The sequence below is a fragment of the Hylobates moloch genome, unplaced genomic scaffold, assembly GCF_009828535.3.
Source record: "Hylobates moloch isolate HMO894 unplaced genomic scaffold, HMol_V3 SCAFFOLD_2, whole genome shotgun sequence".
In the NCBI taxonomy this organism is placed as follows: Eukaryota; Metazoa; Chordata; class Mammalia; order Primates; family Hylobatidae; genus Hylobates; species Hylobates moloch.
This window is the reverse complement of record NW_026652277.1, coordinates 121722123-121745239: the sequence shown is the minus strand read 5'-3', so window position 1 is coordinate 121745239 and position 23117 is coordinate 121722123.

The following is a 23117-nucleotide window of genomic DNA, read 5'->3' as shown; positions in this document are numbered from 1 at the left end:
AGCTTAATTATACCTGAGCTATAGAAAATGTTTATTTAGAGTTAGCCAACTTTTGGAAATTGCACCAAAATATAGACATGAAATACACATGATAAAGATTATTTGCAATAGGAATATAACAAATGCTACTAAATGAAAATAAAGATGATAGGTACATAATGAGAAAAAAACATTATACGTAGTATGTTGTAATTCATATTATGAGCACAATGTAAAAACATGAGAAATCCTTAGTATAGCACTAAATGAATAAAGCCACCAGGATGTCATCTAATAAAACTATACCTCACGTTGTTTCTTAATGCCTCTTCACTTAGGGACTTTCTAAATATCTGATTATGGCCTGGACACTCTGTCCTGAATACAACATTTGGTATTTTTCAAGGGTATGTTTTTAGGGGCTTCTGGGAGAGAGGGGTTGTAAATTTGAGTTTAAGAACCCGTTCTTTAAGATGTGTGCGGAGCTTAATTTTATCTACTTAGGGATATTTGCATTTTAGAAGTAGATGGCTAGAGTGTAATTACTGTAAATGTCTGGATCATGAGCATAGGCTTCAGATATTAAAATATGAACAGAATAGAGAATATGACATACCAAATTCTTTTTCAGACAATAAAGATGGTAGAAAATCCCTGGAGAATCACAGAGGGGATTTTTTTCGATAACTAACAGAGAAAATAGTAGAATTGCTTCTACTTAATCCTGAGAATTCTGATCACACCTTTAGATTGTTCATATATCCCTGAAAAGTGAATTGAGCTCAACTTTGGATGAAATTATTATTTTAAAAATTTTACATAATATTTATTTAACTCATGGCAGCATCTCTCAGAAGGGTCTCACTAAACAAAAGTGATTAATAAACCTCAATCCTAACAGGAATCACATGTGGGTAAGCTTTCACCCTGGCAACACTAATTAGTATCAAAACAATCTTTACCTCTGTTAGTATTTGAGCTCTATTTCTTACCAACATCACATTTGATTTGCAATATATAGACGCCAAAATGCAAATAATAATCTTTTTTCTCAACTATCAATCTTAATAAATTAAATTTTGAAGATATAATGATTCCTCAAGTTGAGTGTGACAAAACATAGTATCCTAAATTCTACTGATAAATGCTAACTGTGGTTGGAAAGGGGCATTCACTCCCAGATCTTTCTAGAATCACAGAACCTCTGGGATAAGATGGGACTATCTAATTAGTTTCCTGCCTCCAAGAAGTTAATTTATTACATTTCAGACAAAGAATATTTGTCTGACTGTAAGGATTAACAGGTAGGAGATTCTCAACTGTGGCTCAATATTAATCCATTTGAGGACTTCAGGTCATTCTTTTTCATTTATTCCCTGTTTTAAGGCAATTCATGCTCTTATAAGTCATTTTTACCACTTGAAAAGTTTTATAATAGTATCATATATCATCATGCATAATTGCCCTTTTAAAGTAAAAATAAAGACCATATAATGCAATTCATGGAGAAAGGTTGGTATTTTCTACTCATGTGCTGAAACAACTAAATATTCCCATGTAAAACAATGAACTTGTATCAGTATCTTGTGCTGCATCCAGTAATTTACCAAAAACTGGATCATAGACCTAAATGTGTCACCTAAAACAAACATTTCTAGACTGAAACATAGGAGAGAATCTGCGTCCTTTGGTTAAGCAAAGATTTCTTATAAACAGCATTGAAAGCATGATGCATAAAATAAAATATTGAAATTGGTTTCAGGAAAAGTAAGAACCTCTGTACTTCAAGACACTACTAAGAGTATGAAAAGTCAGGCCACATTTGCAAGTCACGTATTTGATAAGAAGACTTGCATATAGAATATATGAAGAACAGACAGCCAAATTAAATATAGGCAAAAATATTTTACAGACACTTCAGAAAGAAGATATGCAGATGGCAAATAAACACATGATAAAACTACTCAACATCATTGTTTATTGGGAAACTACAAATTAAACCCACAGTGAAATATCAGTTAGAGTGTTAAAAATTTTAAAAGACTGACCATACTAACTACTGGCAAGGATGTAAACCAACTAGAATTCTCATATACTTATGTTCATAATTCAAATGGTATACCTTTATGAAAAGAGTTCGGCAGTATTTTTTAAGGGATAAACATACCTCTACAAAATGAATCAGCCATTTTGCTCCTCTAAGTATTTACCCAGGAGAAATGAAAGCATATGTTTATACAAAGACTTCTCAAGGAATGTTCATAACAGCTTTGTTTGTAGTTAACAACAACTGGAAATAACCCAAATAAATTCAGGTGAAGGGATAGACAAATTGTGGTATATCAATACAATGAAATGCTACTCCGCACTAAAAACTTATTGAAGCACCTAACAATATGGATGAAACTCAATGTAAGTTTTGCCTGAAGGCAAACAGAAATGAGCATATATTGCATGATTCCACTTTTGTAAATTTCTGGAAAGTAAAAACTTTATAATGGCAAGAAGTATATCACATATTGCTTAGGGACAGAGAGTAGAGGGCATGTGTGTAGGGAAGATCAGAAATAGGAATTTCAAAGAGCATGAAGAAATTTTGAGGGCAATATATATGTTCCTTATCTCAATTGTGGTAATAATTTCATGGTGTATACGTTTGTCAAAACTCATCAAGTTGTCCATTTGGGAATATGTGATGTTTATTCTATATCAGGTGCACCTCAATGAAACTGTTTAGAAAATCATGTCAGCTTACATATCTGGTATATTAGTAACCAAGCCCTTTGTGTGGCCTTCTTCCCTGCTAACCATCCCTTGGCTTATTTCTAATGTAATTTGGAAGTGTTAATGATTTAATGAAAATTAAGTATCTTGGGATGCACAGACCCTGAAGCTGGCATAACTGCTGATAATGTCAATGACTTCAACAATAACTAACATCAGAGCTGAAACTGGTGACAGTAGAAGAGCAAAGTGTTCAATTTTTATACCAAAAATGTCGTCTAATTCTATTATTTCAACTATGAAATAAGCACAGATTTATGCATAAATATATACATATATTGTGACACTCACGGTCAGTTATCTGCCAAACTTTTTCACCTAAATGCTATGGGTAAACTCAGCATTCACAACCACTTTCCCTCCCCTAAAAATTTTTCCTTCCTCTTGTTTTACTTAGCTGAGTAAATGGTAGCACAATTCACCTCGTTGTCCATCTCAATAACTTGACCACCTTTCTTAATTTTTTTGTAAACTTATTGTTTCCATAGATAGAATCAGCCACCATGACACATTGATTCCATCTCCGACTTATTTCTAGAATCCCTCTGCAAATGACCATTCCCATGTTATTGGTGTTATGCAGAAGCTCAGTTTTCTATTCTGGATTACAGAAATGGCTTTTCATATTCTTTGTTGAACAAACACATCATTGTTGCAGGAAAAGAAATACGAATGGAAATTATGGTGCATAATTTTTCTTTCATAATTCTACCACCCAATTCCTTCCCTTTACTCCATATGTTTTGTTGAAGTAACATGGAAGTGAACAATGTAATACTATATAAACTAGTAGGTAGAAAATTCCTCTTAAACCACTACCAAGTCCACACTGCTGATGTAGGTACTGTATAGTGAACACTCAGACCTTTTCCTTTCCTTTCCTTTCTTTGCCTTTGCCCTTGCCCTTCTTTTCCCTCCTTTTCTCTTGGGTGATATTAATTTTCTTTCAAGCAGAATGCTATGAATAGCTTTGCACATTTATCTCATAAGTGCTTTCCAGTGTACTTCGATAAAATTATCAAAAGTACAATTCCAATGTACTGCAAACTGTCTTAAACAGAAGTAGCTGTTTACAGATATTGATACTTTTTGTTAGAAATAATTGGCCACATTTTTCACGTGCATTCATGGAACATTTACAAAAGCTGACCATGTACTAGGCAATAAATAGGGTCACAAAAATTTCAAAGATTTGGTTTAATATAATTTAGGGTTATACTACAATGCAATAAAGCTAGGAATCTATTTTAGAAGAAAGTGTAAATAAATACCTTCTAAATAATATCAAATAAAATGTAACAGAAAAGGGAACATATTTGGGACTCCGTGACGGCGAATAACTGTCACTGATAACAAAACTTTAGAAAAGTATCTAATGTAATAACTAGATAAAAATATATTGCTTTAAATGTTTCTGTAAGGAAAGAAGAAAAACTGAAAATTAATGAGCTAAGTTTTCCCAAAGTTAGAAAAAAGACACAGTAAGCCAAATAAAGTGAAAAGAGAAAATATAACTGTGTGTACATATATTTATGTAAAATAAACAAATTCAAGAAAATGACAAATATTACATTAATGATAGTGGTTACCTGTGTGTAGAAGAGGATAAAATACATTTGACAACATATACAGGGGGTTTAAACTGAATTGGTCATGTTTTATTCTTAACATGGGTAGTGCATATGTGTAACCTTGCATTATTTTTTGCTTTTTATATATCTGAATATTTTATAATAAAATTGAAAAAGTTTACCTACCAATTTTCCTGATGAGTAATTTACTCAGTACTTATTTATCTTTAGTGAAAATTTCTTTGGATTTCAAAATATCATTTGTTCAAATTTTAGTATTCTAGATATTTTCTCCTTAGTCATTATTGTTTTTCAAAAGACATCAATTTCATTATTTAGCATCATATCTAGAATATCTAAGAGGAATTGCTATAGTTTTAAGAAATAAATATCCAGTATATCCAGTTAAAGCTTTTTTATTATTAGTTGTATAAATTTAAGGGGTGCAAGTGCAGTTTTTATATGTGTATATCACGTAAAGGTGAAGTTTGGGCTTTTAGCCTAACCATCACCCAAATAACGTACATTGTACCATTAAGTAATTCAAGTTTTTAAAGTTAGCTTTACTTATCCTTTTAACCTTTTAACCTTTTTTTTTATCATGATTATATCTGCTCTGGATCAGGTTTTCTGTTCTTTATGAAAAAATAATAAAATGTTACTGTTAAAGGGACTGATTTGTAATAACCATAAAGACAAATCAAGCACAATTAAGTGCATATAATTGACACTGATTGTAATAAATGGTTATATAAAATTATTCTAGCATACATATTATATAATGTGACATAAGCTATTCTTTTTTTTCTTTCTCTCTTTTGGATCTTAATTTTCAGTTAGTCATTGGCTTACATCTTATCTTCCACCTTAATGGTAGAAATTAATAGGATAAAAGTACTCTGTTCAAAGACAAATTATCTTTTCACTGCTATACTTTAGTAAGTGCAAATTCCCTCTGCACTTACTAAAAGGCTTAGAATAGTAGAAACGTGCTAGTTAACTGAAATTGTGTTTCCTTTCTTAGACCATAAAACTTTCCTTTATTTCATCTGTTAAACCCTTTTGTAAATACAGAAATTTTGAAGCTATTTGGTATTATGTGATACATATTTTGGCATTGTTGCTAATCTGGATTTCTTCATTGGTACTTTAATTTTGTGGTTCAGTGAGCAAAACTAAGAGTTCTGCAGGAGGACTTGTACTTAAAACAGTCAGGGGCGTACTGCCTGCTGAGACATTCAATCTTTTCCCTTGATGAGGGTGTCCAGTCAGAAAAGCCCTTTTGTTTTTAAACCCAGGAAAGGTTTTAGAGAAAATTACCATCCAAACAGTAAAAAGCAACTCAGGATTTTGCAATTCCATATAGTGTCACAATCAAATACGTGTTAGGTAAATGTGTTGGGAAACTTGATTGTAATGATAAAATAGACATTTTTGTTTTCATCATTTAACTTTGCCAATTCAAACAGAATAATGTTATGGAATTCCATGTCAGAGAGTAAGTTAACAATGACATATTTTATGCTATTAAGTCCTCAAAACAACTAAATAAGGTAGGTCTTAGTAATTTTCATGTTTAGGTGAGAAACTTGAGCATTAGGAAAGTTAGCTAATATCTCCAGTGACATATAGATGTTAAGAGGTGCATTTGGGATTCAAACTCATGTCTGTCTGATCCACAAGTCCTATAATAAAGCAAATATTCTAATACAATAAGACAGAATTTATAATTCAATTAATCAAAAATATGTATTAAGTGAGTAGTATTTGGGAGGTAGCATCCTGGTAGAGAAGTAGATATAAATAATAAACTCCTAAATAATAAACTACTATTCTTACTACAATTCTTTAGTTTTTGTTACCATAAACTAGTTGTCCCAGATATTTTCTTAGCTATCCGCAGGCCAGCTTTTCATTGAGAATTGTTTCTGGACCACATTAGAGAAATATTTTCTTTACAAATACAAACTGAAATTACATTAACCAATAAAGTTATATTATTAAAACATATAATCAAGACTAAATATAGAGCATAACAGAGTATACAGTGATATTACAAGTAATGTCTTACAAATTGAAAATATATTAACAATACATTATAAATATATAAATTATATATCACATAATTATGAACTAATAAATTATACTAACCATTCTACAAATAGAAATTATATTATCCAATAAAGTTTTGTTATTAAAACATATAATCAAGACTAAATACAGAATATAACAGAGTACACAGTAATATTACAAGTAATATCTTATAATAACTTATTTTTACATTTTGATTTTGACTTTTAGAATTTCAAATGTCTAAACATATATTCTCACATATTGAATTGGTTGCTTTAATGATATATTTTAAGAGATTGTCTGGCAATATCTTATTAATTATTTTCAAGTTATTGTCTGTGATTTGTTACTTAAAAATGGAGTTTACAGTTACTTACGAATAGAGTTTAGAGAGTGCATGTGATTTCTGTTGGACTCTTCCTATTCCAGCCCCAGCTCAGATGTCCACTTTTTTGGATTAGTTTCTGGATAGCTAGATAAAGAGAAACATTTTGTGTCCCAACCCTACTGACAAATAGACCTAGAAAAATGTGGCTGATTCCCTTTCTAATGTTCTAGTTTATATTATCATCTATTCTGCAGATTCTGGTCAACTGACTTTTCTAGCTGTTATTTATTTTCTTTCTTTCAGGTTCTTTTTTTTCTTTTTTTTTTTTTTGAAACGGAGTCTCGCTCTGTCACCCAGGCTGGAGTGCAGTGGTGCGATCTCGGCTCACTGCAAGCTCCGCCTCCCGGGTTCACGCCATTCTCCTGCCTCAGCCTCTCTGAGTAGCTGGGACTACAGGCGCCCGCCACCGCGCCTGGCTAATTTTTTTGTATTTTTAGTAGAGACGGGGTTTCACCATGGTCTCGATCTCCTGACCTCGTGATCCGCCCGCCTTGGCCTCCCAAAGTGCTGGGATTACAAGCGTGAGCCACCGCGCCCAGCCTCTTTCAGGTTCTTATAACACAGATTTTGTTTTTTCTTGATTAGCTGAAGCCGGATTTCTGTGGAGCCCCACCCTCCCCGCTGTGCTCCGCTGCACTAGAGTCCTGACTTTCTCCTAGTTCCTTCCAGTTCCTTTCAATTAGGGGGCTTCTCTTAGTCTATTTTGTACTTCTATAACAGAATACCACAGACTGGGTAATTTATAATAAGCAGAAAGTTATTGGCTCATAGTTGTAGAGGCTAGGAAGTCCATTATTAAGGTGCTGGCCTCTGGCAAGGGCCTTCTTGCCTTGTCATCACATGTGGAAGGCTGAAGAGCAAAAAGGGAGAGGGCAAGAGGGGGCAGAACTTGCCTTTTCATAACAGCTTTAATTCCACCCATGAGGGTGGAGCCCTCATGACTTAATCACCTTTTAAAAGTCCACTCTTTTAATATTGTTACAATGGCAATTAAATTTCAACATGAGCTTTGGTAGTAGATACATATTCAAACTGTAGCAGGACTTCTCCTCAAAGACTTTAGCTCATCTTGAAAATCTTTCCCTCCTAAAAATTTAGGCAATGCTTACGTTGGGACTGCCACCACCTAGAAGACAGGACTCTGTGCCACATGGATACATTTCCTTCTAGATCTACCCTACAAAAATCCTAGCTTGGTTCCATATTATTCCTTTCAATTAGAGGAATAGCCTCTTATAACGAATCATATCATTTGTTATAATAGCCATTTATAAGGAATCGTATCATTTGTTATCAGTTAAAAATTAATGTGTAGATTGGAATTATTTCAAGAAAAATAGCTTAAACATTCCCAAACTGACTTACTGATAGCTGAAGGGAAGGGAGAACTTTGTGACTTACTCTCTTTACCTAATTACACCAAAAGTTTCCTGATTGGCCATGAAAAAAGCACAGAGAAAATCAGAAAAATAGTTTGTTTAGTGATAGCTGAAAAGTAAAGAGGAAACAATTTGCTGTCCCTCTGTCAGATTAGAGAACATTCTAATTTGAGAAAGAAGTCCTAAACACCTAATTAACAGGTCATATCCTAAAAATTGTGCCTATCCTAGGCACAATACAAATGGAAATGCTTAACTGAGCAGAAGCATAGAGAAGCAGACAAAATGTCCCTCAATACTTCTGGGCATCTGTTCTTTAATCTATAAAATAAATGAATTGAATAAAATATCTGTAAAATAACTTTCCACTTAAATAACTTATAATGAATATCCTGTCCAGGAGACCATCTGAAATCTGGGCTCTCAGAGGCAGATCACCGTAAGGCCTTATATTTATTTAAAAGAATGTGTTTATAGGCCAGGCACAGTGGCTCATGCCTGTAATTCTAGCAGTTTGGGAGGCTGAGGCAGATGGATTGTGAGGTCAGCAGTTCAAGACCAGCCTGGCCAATATGGTGAAACTCCATCTCTACTAAAAATACAAAAATTTGCCAGGTGTGGTGGTGGGTATTTGTAATCCCAGCTACTTGGGAGGCTGAGGCAGGAGAATTGCTTGAACCAGGGAAGCGGAGGTTGCAGTGAGCCGAGACCATGCCATTGCACTCCAGCCTGGGCAACAGAGCGAGACTCCATCTCAAAAAAAAAAAAAAAGAATATGTTTATAGAGATTAATATTAGTTAACTGGCAAATTTATATCTATCTCTACCTCTAATGCCTATATCTCTATGCCTATCTCTAACCTATATCTCTACTTCCATTAAGCAGTAGGTGTTATGCTTATTTTTGAAATTTACCTATTGGAAAACACTGACCGTCTACTCTGAAAGATACTAAGTACGTAGAACCATTAATAATTTTTCTTCTAATACATTTATGTGTATGTGGAGTGGTTACTGGGAATATGGAATATTTAACGTTTAATTCGGTGGTACTGTCTGAGGACGTCAGCTATGAAAGGAATAGAACACAGTATAATTGTGTTCAGAAAAGAATAAGATAATTTCTGACTAAAGAGAAGAGAATGTTACAATCAGAATGCAGCTGAATTTCCATAGGTAACATGAATGAGATGAGATTACAGGGAAAAATAAGGGTAAGAGCAAAGGCCCAGAGGCTAAAAGGCAAGGGATATATTCAAAGGAGGATAAATAGTTCCGTTTGACTCAAGTGAAATACTAATAGCAAAATATGAACCTGAATATCAGAGCATATTGAAAGAATGATAAATATTCGTTTAATTTGGTTGGCACTGGGAAGCAACTGAAGGATTTTAACGGAGAAAATTTATGTTGTTTATAAAACATGGTTAACAACAATAGATTGGAAAAGGTGCTGAATACAGGAGTGAAAAAAATGTTTAGAAACTATTATTTAGTCAAAAGTCAAATAGTATCAGAAAAGAGAAAGGGAGAATCACTTAGACCTAGTGACTCATTGCATAACAGAAGGTACGGAAGAAACGATTCTAAAATGGCTGTAAGAATAGTGCACCTTTGAATAAAATGGCAGGGAAAAGGCGATCCTGCAGCAAAGACAAGCACAGTGTTGAACAAGCAAGACTTGACTTAAAGAGATTTTGCTCAGAAATATTCTAGATTCATTTGCAAAGAGATAAATATTGAATAGGACATTCCTTGTTTGTTGTCGTTGCTTGTTATTTTAGTTTACAACGTTTTGGGTGATAAGACAAATTTTATGTTAAATAAGCAAACTGAAGCTCAGGTGGGTCACATGACCTGTTAAAAGTTACACAGCCAGTCAGTGACAACTCCAAGACACACACCTTGTTACAAGCATAAGGTATAATATAGGCTTTCTGAAGCTTTTGTTAGAGAAACAGAAATTGAGAAAATAATACTCTAAGGATTTTGTTGGTTTGCATGTTTGTCTTAACATTAAAAAGGGAGAGCATGACACCAAGTGAAAGTAAGTTTTATCTTCTGATGACCCAGGGTTTGTGAAGAGACCCAGGGTTTGTGAGGAGACTAATAAGAAATAGAACCAAAGTACAAATTTGCTTAGCTTAGGAAAAGAAAAGAACTATTCTTCCTTTGAGACTGAAAGGAAGTCATAGCGATGAAGTCATTGGGGTATAACACAAGAAACTGGGGCACTTTGGTTATGAGTGGAAGATGTAGAAATTTTATGGAGTAACGGGTTGAACATATAAATTTTTGAGAAAAAGCAGAAGATCGGGTGAGGATAAATAGCATAACTATATAGTGATATCAACCATTGAGTTTCATGACTTTCTAAAGCAACAATTAAAATCCAAGAGGCCATATTTACTTAATGAATATCTCATAAGTAAACTAGTATTAAGTTACCTATAAATTAAAACTGGTATTTTCTGGTCAAAATTAGCTTTACATTGTAAAACGTAATGTGTTATTTGCAGATGGCCAATTAAGACTGTCATTTTTCTCTATACTTTTCCTTAGAAGTTTTTCTTCTTATAGTCTGACTGCAGCTCTGATACTTACTCACTGGAAGGTTGTTCCAAAATGACCTCCCTCAATAAGCCATGTACACCTTTACTTCTCTTAATTAGCAATATAAAACAATAGAATAAACAGAAACATAATGACGAATATAAACACTTTTAATAAACTACATTTTTAATGAAATTCAGACTTTATTTATTCATCATGAAATGGTACTTAGAGGTACAAAACAGCACTAGAACAAAGTATGAGCTGTAAGACATCAAATTATAAGTTACAGAAGGGATAAATCATATTATATGACAGTGGTCAAGGAAAGTTTAAAGGAGAATATCTTTTGGCTTTAGAAACACATAGAATAAGAAATTATTAGCAAATTAGAGGTGGGAGAGATATATCTCTGGAACAATGCATAAACTAATTTGAAAAACGTTTATATAAGTAAAATGAATATTGCTGGAAAAATTGGTTGGCATTAGATTGTAGAGACTAATATATTCATAAAATGAAGACAATAAATGTTAAGCAATGTTTGATGTATTCCAATTGGGGTGTTTGGATGATTGCTTTGGAATGGGAAGAGAATAGAGAAGAAGAGAACAGATGGAAGATATCATGATTCAGATGCGCATTAAATATCAACTGATCTGATCAGGCCAACGGCCTGACCAGGGAATTGAAAGAAAATGGGAAAAAATCATGTAAAAGAGATTTAAAAGAGAAAAAGAATTTTCTATTCACAAAGAAAATCATAAATAATGGCATGGGGGAATTAAAGTGATTGGTATATTTGAACAAGCATTCTGATACAAATAGAGTGTAGGTGAAGTGGCTGGAAATGAAGTTGGAAGAGGTAGTCAAAGCTAACATACAAAAAGGTTATGTTAACTAACTTGAAATTTATCTTGCAGAAAATGGAGATTTGGTAAAGTTGTCTTAAGTAGAAGAATAGACAGAAGTAAGATTAAAGGAATATTTTGCAGCAGCACCAGCGGAGTACATAAACTAAAGCATAAAGTTTGATCTGTATTTGGGAGATCATTCTGGAGGATGAAATGAAGAGCACAAAAGAATAAAGAGGTTTTAGGGTAAAAGACTGTGATAAGAAGAGTGAGATATAACTGGTAAATTTTCTAGAGGTAGAAATTAAGATGCAGAATGTGGCCACCTGAGAAGTTAGATAAGTGAAAAGAATTGCTAAAGAAGTTAAGAATTTATGATATGCAGCTGGTGAATATTTCATAAGTATAGCCATTTTTGTTACCTCCCATTATGGCAAAAATGACTGGGTGTCAGTAGATGGTGAACAAAATGGTTGAAAAATGTGGGATAGATGACTAGATTTCACAGACCAGAGGAGGATGAGTTATTAAAGGAAGGTTTCAGAAGAATGGGCTGGAAATTGGCAACAGGGATCCAGGAGAATGCTGGATCTGCTAAATGGGGCATGGAGAAAATGAGAATCCTTTTAGAAGGATGTGAGGAAGGTAACATTATCAGAAATATGTCAAGAAGTGGACAGATAATTTTAGCAGATGGTTACACCTGTAGAGGGATTTCTTGGCAATGCAAAATGAGAAAATCCTGAAGACAATGAATCCTTTACCCATTTTTAAAAGGCATATTCCAAAACACATTTTGATTCCAATTTCAGAGCCTAACATCCTCCACCTCATACTTCAGATAACACCAGACACTCTAGAAAGAATTGTTGGAAGATCAGCAGGTGAAGAGTTGGGCTGATTTGGAGGTGATCTGAGGAAAGTTAAGCAGGAGGGTGGAAGGACAGCTGGAGGGTGGAGGGACAAACACAAATTTACAAATAATAGGCTTACTAAGATTTCCACCCCCTCCTTTTTCTCAGAGCATTTACTTTAGAAACCTTGTAAGTACTTTCCTCTCTCTTTGAAAATGTATATAAAACATTTTGAAGATGGCTTTTGTCAGCTTTATGACCCAGTAATGTCTTTATCAAGACCTGGGAACCAGCTCTTTGAAATGTAAACTCCTGTCTCAGTTTCTGGGGGAGGATAGGATCCCAACTTCTGTGAGTGCATTGCTCTAAGTTGCAAAACTACCCATGTCATAAAGATATGAGAAGTTTGTTTTTCCTCTGGATAAAGTCAGTTAGCTAACATAGATGGTCACCCCAACTACCAGGTAAAGTTAGCATAAACTATGTGTCACAAATGGTGCTGTCAGGCCTTCTTACTTAAGCGTCAGTTATTATTTATCTTGAACACTTGTATGTAATGGGTTGTATGTACTTGACTATATAAAAAGGTGAATTTCCTTCTTCTTTGTAACCATGTAGTGGATTGCCTGTGATGCATATATCGCATTCTGGCTTAATGCTCATTCAATAACGAAAGTGTTTTTTCTCTCTACTGCCTTTGTGGAGAGGATTTCTGGGTTGGGAGATTTTGTTTGTAATTATATTTCTCCAATAAGGATTGGGTAGGGATTATTCATCAAAAGGACCTTAATGTAACTAACATACATCAAATCTCTAGTTATTATTTTGGGCAATATTGTTACAGGAATTCTCTGTGACTTTCTTATCTAGGTGTCTTGTCAGCAATTGATAATTGTGACCCATGGAACTTGATTCAAGCATATGCACAGGTGGTGGCTGGACAAGGTCACTTCAAAGTTTCTTTGAGCACAAAAAGTCTATGATTTTCTCATGGAATAAGAAAGCCTGATTCAATCAACTTCTCGTATGCATTCATTAACACATCATGTACAAAATCTATTTATTAATGATCACTTTTGCATCAATAAATATTACTGTTCTTAGAGTAGTTCACCCTTATCTGAGGTTTCTTTTTCCACAGTTTCAGTTACCCATGCTCATTCCTGGTCTAAAATGTTAAAAAGACAATTCCAGAAATAATTTATAAGCTTGTTTGTTTGTTTTAGACAACATTTTAGAGGGGTTATTTCCTATCTCCCTAGAACTATATGCTTTAATCCACACTTGGGGATAATTGATGGCATTGTTCAGGAAGGTAGCTCAAATGGGTTGAAGCTATCATTGTTTATCCAGGAAGATAGACACAACACCAGTTTTTTTTGTTGTTGTTGTTTTTTAAATGCTGGGTTCCAGGGAACCAGCTCCTGCTAAATGGGGCCTGATAGAAATTCCAGATAGAACTCTCATGGATTCTGCTGAACCATAAAGTGCCACTTAACAGACAATTTGCACAGTCTGTGAACTGCTCCCATTCACTAAACTTCTTTTTTAGCTGTTGCAAACTTTATCTCATCAAACTCTTATCTTCTTACTACACAGAGCAGCATTTTAAATGATACATTTTAGGAAAGAAGGAGGAGAGAAGGCGTTTCATGAATAACTGAAACCAGACAACAGCTAGGAAGATGCCTATCTGTCTTATGGCAATGGAGATCCAAACCCTGAATCTTGACTTATTCTAGGCCTGTCTGATCCTTTTCACCTATTTAGGACCTTTTCTTACCACTATCATATATTTGCAAAGTGACCCATGGTTCTCTTTCCAGGTGTCACTGTGAATGTCAAAAGTTTTAAATTGCATGCCGTTCTGAGTAGCGAGATGAAATCTCATGCAATCTTGCCCGGGAAGTGAATCATTCCTTTGTCCAGCCTGCTCACACTGTATGCATGACCTGCCCGCATTAGTCACTTAGTTGTCAACTCCATCATCAGGTAGAAAAAACGTAGTATATATAGGTTTTGGTGCTATCTGAGGTTTCAGGGATCCACTGGGGATCTTGGATCCCTGTAGACAAGAGGGGATTATGGCACTAATACTTTAGGCCTAGTTTACGTTTAGGATAACACAGGTAACATTTTTCTGTGTGTGCACCAGGTATCAAAAAAAAGATAGGGCAAGTTTTAAATTTTGACTTTTGGTTACTGACTAAATCCCCTCCCAATTATTGTCATTGCCTATTTTTTCTCTCCTTGTAGTGTTTATCTTGTTCCCCCTACCCTCCCCCCGCCTTTTTTTTTTTTTCTCTTGGAGTCTTTTCATTTCCCAATAATTTGTTACCTGTCAAAAGAATGCTGGCATATTTCTTATATATATAGTTCCTTGGAAATTCACGCTGGTGTCTTTGCTTCCTTCTGGTTAGGGCTCCAGTTTCATTCTAATCACTATAACCTCTTTGGCATCATTCATTTTCTTAGAAATCTCTCTATATGCATGCCAAACTAATGAGAAATACTTTCTCGATCTCTGTTAGCATGCATAAAATTCCTTAGTTCTTTTCCTCTTGCCCTCAAACATAGTTTCTGTTTATCTGGGCCTAAGTTCTGGTAGACTCAGCAGCAATCCCTGACAAGGTAGGTACTGTGGAAAGCCTGCTTGTTAAATAAAGAATTCCAAGCCTCACACCATCCCGCCCAGATGAACCACTATTTAATCTTCATTTGTTATTGGGTTGACAACACTAAACAAAGAGTTCCTGCTTCACGAGATAGCTCTTAAAAATCATCTTAATTGACTGCTTTTGATACTGCACAGTAACTACATTCCCCAGACAAACTACTGGAGATGGAAGGATTACAATGAGAGTAGAATAGGAAATGTTTGGAGCTAGAATCAAAGAAACCTTGTGGGAAAAAAAAGAAAAAAAAAAAAAAAAAAAAAAAAAGCAGTAAAGCCCCCAGGCAAATAAGGCCTTGGACCATTATTTCCAGAAAGAATATAAACAGAAGTTCCAGAAATAACATAAAGTCAGACATCATGAACTATTCATCACATCCGATTTAATGGGATCATTATAACTGGCATTCAGCATGCGTTAATAGCATCTAAGACACACGCTTTTTTTTTTTTTTGACTGTTGAATGAATAATGGTCCATGATTTAGGTTTTCTTAATGACTCCTTAATATCAACTCTTTTGGCAAGAAAAGCTGGTCAAATGTATGACATTTATTTTATATTAGCAGCATGGAAAATGTGCATGTTTGTAATCAAGGTAGATTTTTGCATTACATCTCTAATGATTTCTTATGAAATGTAGATGGTTAAAAGTGCATCTCCAGCTTAAGTATCAAATGGCAGTGTATTAGCCAGTGATGGGAGAAAAAAATACAGATACTAAGATATTATTGCAGATTTATAAAGCAAGCAAAAATCTTATACTTTTCAGAGTTCATCACTTTATGGAAACTTTTACAAGCTACAAATTCATGGGCCAGTATTTTTCTTCTGTTTGCAAGAAATCATGTTGTACAAAAAGAGCAGAGAGAAGCCATTCTTTTGTTCCACTCTCATCTATGACTTTCCATAAAGGTACATTCTCTGTACTTTCTGGTGTGACATAAGAAGATGACACACCATTTCCTTTGATATCTAGCCTTAAGGAAATTTCTAGATGAGCAATAATGTTGTGTCCCATCCCCTAAAGTTTTCCTGAGCCTCCTGATCTGGGATCCTATTAATTATAAGCCTCAATTTGTTGCTGACATCAAAGGGACCTTCGTGTACAGAAAGGCTCAGAGTGACATGACAAATAATCGACCAGACCAACAGAATGGCACTTTTGCTGACATGGTGTATTAGTTCGTTTTTATGCTGTTGATAAAGACATACCTGAGACCAGGCAATTTACAAAAGAAAGGTTTAGTTGGACTTACAGTTCCACATGGCTGAGGAGGCTTCACAATCATGGTGGAAGGCAAAGAGGAATAAGTCACATCTTACGTGGACGGTAGAAGGCAAAAAAAAAAAAAAAAAAAAAAAAGCTTGTTCAGGGAAACTCCATCTATAAAGCCATCAGATCTCATGAGAGTTATTCACTATCACGAGAACAGTAGTGCAGGAAAGACCCACCCCCATAATTCGATCACCTCCCACCAGGTCCCTCCCACAACGTGGGAATTCAAGATGAGATTTGGGTGGGGACACATCCAAACCATATCACATGGTGTGTATTGTTGATGTAGGCTAGAGTTACTATGACAATATAGAATCATGAAATCTATGTAATTGGAAAAGGAACTAATTTAAACATTGTGTTCCACTCTCCAGCTCAGATTGTAAAATACAGACACATCTACTTTTGAATGTTTCAATTAAATGTTTTGGACTGCCATATAGCTTCTGTTGAAAATACTCCCTTTTCTTCCTCTCGTCATTCCTCTTATGATAATCTTGAGTCCTCCAGGGAAGATTAGCTTAGTATTTCTGTGTTGGAAGGGATCAGCTCATTTTCCCCATGTCTCTTTTCTCTCAAAACTTTCTGCATGTTTCTTGCTGGCTCCTTTTTCCAGCCCACTTTTTCACTAGCTGTAACCAAGGTACATATATGCTTTCCAACAGGAAACCCCTTCCCATCCTCACAGTCAAAGTAATCCCAATGATTAGCACAGCTTTTACATCCTGTCCCCCTGCAATGACCCTGCTATGGGTGTATGGATCTAGGCTCTTGTTCAGTATTGCAGTTATGATCGTCAATTTTATATATAATCTCACTTGATTTCTTTCTATTGACTCTAAAATATTTATTAGTAATTGTTCCCTTGAGTACTTTACAGATGAGCAAATGGAGGGGAGAAATGTTGGAATGTGCTCAATAGTGCTGAAAACTAGGTGAAGATAATAATTATCTGTGGAGCTTTTTGAACAGTACTTTGGGTTCTTTTTTAATAAATAGAACTCAGGAATTGGTGCTTTTTAACAAGTGCTTCAGGTGGTTCCGGTGCAGCTGGTTACAAAGCCTACATTTGGGAACCTCAATCAGACAACACAATTGGTTGTAACCATGGAAACGATGTTATCCATATTTCTTTTTCTAGTTCACTTTAGTAATTGCCATTACAATTCAAAATTAGCTTCCAATCGAGAACAACGGTGTTATTTTCAGAAGTGTTAAAATGAGAACATATATTTTTTCTCAAGGCAGTTTTCCTTCATGTAGAAAAATGAATAAATCAGGACCCTTGTAGTTAAGCTCTACTTGAAAAATTTGAGCAGGTTTGCTATTTCATGTCTGGGTTTCTTTTCATTTTAAAGTTTTTGATATTATAGGTCAAGTATCATAGTAATCCATGTTTCTGTCCATGACTAAATTAAATTAACTTCAGAAGAACAGTCAGTGTTTTTCTCAAACTTCAGCATTAACACCATTTCTCATCCAAATGGACACGCATGTCAATACTAGGGTAAGGAGGCTTAATTATATTTTGTACACTTTTATATTAATATTTATTAATACTAATAGAACTAATTTTAATCTAATGGAAATCTAATTTTACTCTAATCTAATATTTTCTCTTTAAAGACCTGTGTGTTACCTTGTTTGTAAGAATGTCAATTCATTTCAACAATAACCTCATCCCTCATACTTCTTTGAATTAAGACTATACATATATAGTGTATAAACAAACAAAAAAAGCATTATATTTGTCAATGTACTTAATTATTTCTGTGACCTTGATGATAGGTAAGTTATTAGAATGAGATTATTTAATTTTCTTCCTGTTTCCTATAGTATCAAGTTGTTTCCCAGGAAGTAACACAAAATACATCCTGGTGTTTACATGAATATTTTTATTACCTGAAGAAGCCATTATTGAAAATTTGACAAGTTATAAGAGCATTTCTTTACACAGTTGAATACAAGTGCTCTGAAGAGATTAAATGTCCAACAATATGGAGATGAGCAGAAATAGAATTGAAGACAAAACTTAACATTTCAAAAATTTGCATACAGCAACTATATTTCATAAGAGGGAACACTGAATTATATACTTTAGAGTGAATATTAAGTTCAAGCAGTGCTGTAAAAGGGTGTGTATTTTGTTGATGTTAAGCTGGATGATTTTATCCCAAGGCAAATCAGCGGGTCTGTGCAATGCCATTAGTATGTTCTAGCCACGATTTAAATAAAAGCCTAGTCCATTAGCAGGGCATGAATAGTTCTCTCTGAGCAGTGCTTGTCTTGATGAATGCCTTGGAAGTATTAGCCAAAGAGATAAGGTGATAGATTGGATTTTGAAGTGTTTAATTTTTTCCTCTTTGCTTTCTAAAGGTAGTGAAAAGAGAAGCTTAGTCTTTGTGATGAAATTCTAACCTGCCACCTCATTAATTTAAAATCAATGTGAATTTGGTTGGGAGTCTGCACTACAATTTAAGATTGCTTAATATTAAGTGATATTAATAGGATGCGAGAATCAAGGAGATGGGTGTGTGTGTGTGTGAGTGCACATGAACATGTGCACATGCTTAAGTAAAGGTGTTTGTAATGTACTTAATAAAGGTGCTGGTGAAAAGTTAAACTAGCAGGAATTGGTGAAAAGTTAACTAGCAGGAATTAGTGAGAACAGCCAGAATTACTGATTTGACTGGTGCTACCCAAGAAGAAAATATGCCTAACATTTTGGAGAAGGGAAATTAATGAAGAAGAAGAGAAAATGCTACACTAAGAAAGCAGCAAGATAGAGGAGAGAGAGCCAGTATTTCCAGAAGCCAACTGGTTACCCAGAAAACACCTCCGTCTACAGGGTGCTAGACACTCTGTGGATTTACTGTATTTCTGTCTGTTCTCTGTCTTCGCATAATAAAAAGCTTATTTATTTGTTGTTTAGTTCACCAAAAACTGACAAAGCTATAAGGGGTTTGTTCAAACTAAACTCTTAATAGCCTAAATAATGCATGAATTACAACGCTCCTTTAATCATTTATAATTAGAAAATCGAGGGTATTATGCATTTTTGATGGTTAATGTTACTGAGATCTGATAGTCTAGTAGATCCATTCCATTTGAGAGATACCTGCCCAGGAAACCTTGGTTATGTCATCCCCTCTCCTAGACAAGGCTCGTGACCAACTGAAAAAGTGTTTCTCTTAAACTTTCCATTTTTCTTACATATCATCCTGCTTTTATTAAGAAACTTCTATTTGGGACTAAGTGTAATGCAACTGACAAAACTGTTGATTACATATGTCAATATATTCATTTTTATCATGATAAAATTTTGTTATTTTTGTATTTATGTTTCTCAGCTCATCTTACTAGAGAAGAGGCAATGTATATTCCACTGCCATATCTCTAGCACTTACTACAGTATCTGGCACACCATATTAGCTTCATAAATACTTAATACTTTTAACAATTTATTTTGGAAATCAAACTTCTATTCATATATTATATGCTAGATTGATAAGTGTGCAAATTGAAATCCGACTGTCAGGATTGGAATCCAGTTACTCCTAGTTGTGTAATCTTGGGCAAATTATTTTTGTAAAATAAGACTGATAACAGTGCCTATTTCATGAATTGTTTATAAAAACCTTTGCTAAATACCTGGCACATAGAAAATGTTCAATATATCTTAGCTACTAATATCATTTAAGGTGAATTACTTAATAGATGCTGCATTTCACTTATTACATGTTGGTTTTCCTTAACTTAATCTCAGTGGTTAACTTTAACTTCAAATGTTCTGGATATCTTTCTCTCTTTCCCCACTCCTACTACTACAAAGAACCAGCTATAAGAAGCAAATTATAATTCAGCTAACTTGTTTGGAAATACTGGTCAAAATTAATTGGTTGTAAACCTTCAACAAAAGCTGTCTGAAATCAAGACAGGTATGTATTAAGTGGTAAAATGCTGAGATGTAATTCATCTTAAAAAATACCTATTAAGAACCAACTAGACGCTCAGCAATGTGCTAGAAAAACAAGAAAATAATTACATTTATCGATTGCCTATTCTAAACTTCCTTGTGCTTGATGCAACATACATCATCTTATTTAAGTTCTCAAAATTATGCTGTGGAGTAGGCATTCTAATTTATGTAATGATTCCAAGTCAATGCATGCTTTTCTACTTTTTTTCTACTAAAGCTCATTGCTAGGCACGATGGAGCAGATTTGATGAATAAAGGAAGGACTTTAAATAAAACTGTCTAATAATGCATAGAATGAATGGTAGTGCTAGGCCAGTGGTTTCCTACCACTTAACTCTAGCCATGGGACTCTAGCAAAGTAAAAGTCCACCACATAAAATAGACCAGTAAGTGCTGCTCTGGTGGATGTAGGGGTAGTGACATCAAAACCACTTGATGTCTCCTTTTCCTTTTTTACTTCATTATGCGGCAGCACTTAATTTCCCTCAGCACTAAACTCTGTTAATTCAGAGACTGGTTGCAAAACAATTATTCCCAATTTACAGATTGAGAGTAATCTGAGCCCAAGAGATGTTAAGTAAGTGGTTGCCCCGTTTCCTTATTAACCATCATTTTCCAGACAATTAGATGTGCTCAAGGAATTTAAATTCCATACTGTGTCTAAGGCCTGTTTTATAACAGAAAGAGCCATGTTGGTCACAGCTTCTTAGATGATGCTTGTATAAAATTTATACACTGAACACTTCTTAGTAAAATAAAGGAATGTATTCAAAACTTTTATTTCGCAAATTGCATAAAGTATTATATCATTTTAACTATTAATATATCACTTTGAATGGTGACAGGTCTTACACGGCCTGCACAACCTCAATGAGATGACAAGATCAGGCAATGGTTAGTCAGAGAAGATTCATCTGCACAGACAAATTCTGCAGAAAGTGTAGGAGGTGCTGGCCTGCCTGGTAAGGGTTTTGGTTACATTTTTTAGTACTATGCAAATAAATTGATATATTGAGTGTAATGGGAACTAGATTTCTCACTGTTAGAGAAGGGGCAAACAGATATGGAAAGGGTAAAGAATTTTTAAAAGCCTAGAGTATTGGATTAAAATCACAGGTGTAGATGTGAACTCACATTATACACACATACACACACACATATGTACATATATACTATATGTAAAGACACAACTAATACATGACCTGATCCTGGATTTGATCTGACACTAGAAGGGAGAGTGTTTATAAGGCAAATATAGAACATGTTACAAAATTGTGGAACCTGGATAGAGTCCATGTGAGCCCTTTGTGGTATTCTTGCTGGTTATTTTGTGTTGAAATTATTTTAAAATATTAAATCAGAAAATTAATATATTATGTGTCGGCTTGATTTATTAAACTTCACGTTAAAATCTAAGTTCTCCCTTAAGCTTCCAAATTTAGGTTAAAAATCTAAATAGTCTACTTAAAGACTTAATACATTTTAACAACCACTTGTAGTAAGCCTATTTATTAATACAAATCACAATTTCAAATATTTTAAACTGCGTTTATGCATTTTATATGTAATTTATTTTAAAATATATAAATTGACTACTGTAAGAACAAAACACTTCCATAAGTTTAATAACTATAATATACTAATATATTTATTCTCAAATGATCCAATATAATATAACACTTGTTAAAATTTCTTCTTAAAATCACAAATTTATATTAGTCAGTTATATATTTTAGTTGGAATTGCCAGAATAACTTACATTAATAAGCCCAAATTTGCCGAAACATTTAACACACTTAAAATCTACACATTATTCTTTTGCTCTTGGATTACTCATGGTGGAAGAAGCTGGCTGCTTTGTGATGAGGAAACAGCCCTGCGAAGAAGACATTATAGTGAGAAACTAAGAGCTTTAGTGAATAGCCAGTGAGGAACTGAGTCCTGCCAACAACCATGCGAGTGAGAATAACATTTGATCTAGTGCTGGTTGAGTCTCCAGATGACTGAGTTCCAGCCAATGGCTTGATTGCCTCCTCATGAGACTCTGAACCAGAATCATCTAATTAAGCTACTCTGATTCCTGCCCTAAGAAATTGGGTGTAATAATAAAGGTTATTTTAATCTGCTAAACTTCGAGGTAATTTATGTAACAATAGATAATTAATGTACTTTTCATGCAAATTTCTGAGTTTGCCTTCTCAGTTCCTGTGGCTTACTAAATGACTGAAAGTGGCAGCTTATATGTGACTGAATTTTTGCATTCAATGCTGATAGAATGTACTGAGCCCTATATATAGTTGCCATATCAGTGACTCCATAATTTGAAGTAGACCACCAAAAATGAAGGCAGTCACATAATCCCCCTTAGATTCAAACCTAGGTTACTTAATTCTTACTTCTAATAACAAAAGACTGCAAACTTTATCCAGTCTACTTCTATTTACTTGATTGAATTTTGTATTTCTTTGGATGTAAAAGTATATACATTCATTGCCAACAAGGTCTAAACGTCTTTGGATTTAAAGGAATCTTGCATTTTTTTTCATATATTTTCTGCCTAACACACTATTGTTTATTTAAAATTATATTCAATGACATTCTGAATATCTCTCATGGCTTCCTCCATTTAGACACAACTTCTAATATTATTGTGGTTGTATTTCATTGGTGCAGTCATTTCCTGTCTTATCTCCATGCCTGTATTAACTTCACTTATTCAGCCTATCATTTTCCCTTTTAGCTCTATTACAT